The sequence below is a fragment of the Octopus bimaculoides genome, chromosome 9 (assembly GCF_001194135.2).
Source record: "Octopus bimaculoides isolate UCB-OBI-ISO-001 chromosome 9, ASM119413v2, whole genome shotgun sequence".
Classification (NCBI taxonomy): Eukaryota; Metazoa; Mollusca; class Cephalopoda; order Octopoda; family Octopodidae; genus Octopus; species Octopus bimaculoides.
The window spans coordinates 677926-679857 of NC_068989.1; positions in this window are offsets into that span (position 1 = coordinate 677926).

Consider the following 1932-nt stretch of genomic DNA (forward strand, 5'->3'; position numbering starts at 1 on the left):
TAATAATTTTTCTTGAAAAGTTCCAATTTCGGCTAGTAAACATTCAGATAGTTGTTATATTTACTCAAATAGGATTAGAAACAGAGGATAGTAGAATTACAGAAGACGGCTAGAGCAAAGAAATAAGCTTAGTTCTTTGAAAACCATTCTAAAGACAAAAGCTGTGGGAACAGACAAGTCAGTTGGTGAGAACCAAAAATAAACAGTGAAGACAAAGAGAAAAGAAAATGTTTTATGATTATCATCAAAAGGAATTACATTAAAATACTTCTTTATTAAATAGTTGCCACTTTTTATATTAATACATTCTAGTGTAATTATAAAACTATATTAGCAACAATGAAACTAGAGGAGATGGGATCTTGGTCACAAAATCCACGAGGAAATAAAAGGAGTTGCCAATTATTAAACTACATTCAGTAGACATAAGTAAAAAGCAATGTTTAAATAGGAAAAGAAAAAGCAGCAGGTTAATTATATCAGATTGATCCCTACAACTAATGACAATAAATTCATTAAAAAATTACCTGAGCACCAGCTCATCTCCAGATAGGAGTGTGACCAGTCTAAAAAAAAAACACAAAAAAAACAGAAACCCAGAAAACTTTCAGCTGCATTTCCTCAAAGGACAGCAGGTTACTAGAAAAAAAGGAATGCTTTCAGTTGAGCTCATTTGATCTTGTGTACCAAATAACATTTAAGGTCGTGGCTTGACGATTTTATGTTATGGCAACTAAACCAAAGAGACAAACCCTTCCATAAGCTAATGTTATAGCAATTAAGTAATTGTGTGTAAGGCATCTAATGAGAATGGTGAACAATACAACTTCAACTTATCAGTTGAGAGTGATTGTGTGGATTTTGTAAACAAGAGAAATGAAGGTTTGTTTATTCTATTGTCAGTAGAGAGAAGTCAGTATGGAACTTGAAAAAAAAGAAACTAGAGATAAGTTTACAGGGCAAATAAAAAGATTAGAGAAAAACTTATTACATTTGATGTTCTAGATCTGCTGCTGCTATGGCACTGACCAGCATAACTTTAAACCTTGTTTCAAACTAAAAATAACGGACATAGCCTGAAAAGCTATTCATAGGCATTTCAATGGAACTGGTTTTATTTGAAGTAAATCCAAGATGAGGAGTCTTATGGTGAGTATTTTAACTAAGTAGAAGGCCATATTCTTTCATAGGACAAAGATATAGTCAGTGGAATGAACCCCCCCTCCAGGATATTACTGGTACTTATTTTATCAAATAGAGGGATGAAAGGTAAAGTTGATCTGAGAGGAAGGAAAGTAAATGGTAAACATTTTATATAGCATTCTTTTGTGTTAGCATCACTTCTACCACTCCTGATAATCCAATTGTATTCTTTAGTCACACCTTTACCAATTTTGACATTCCTGATATTCAAAACATAAGGAAAAGAATGGGGATTAAAATGACAGTTAAACATAACAAACTGAAAATCTATCAGTCATCATGGCAATAAATAATAGAGGTAGCAAAATGCCTAAATATTCATAATCATTAACATTATCATTTCATTAAGGGTGAAAGAAAATGAGGTCAAAGTACAAGTTATATATGCTGGAAAGCTCGTTAAGCAGCTAAAAAAAACATGTACAGATTAACACTGAAATCTGGAGAAGACCTGGAGTATTTCTGAACAACTTAGTAAACTGACAAACTGGTGTGCATGCATTATACACACATATATACACACACACATATATATATATATATATATATATATATATGCCAGTCACTTGCTTGAAGGCTCCTCTCACAACTTTTGAAGATTTGCAGGGTTCTCTTTCTCAATTGTTGTTGGTGTTGTAATTTTATTTTGATAAACTTCTCAATTGGAACATTCTGGAAGGGGAAGAGAGTCTGAAGGGCACACATTCACATCCATTTTAACCAGTGAAA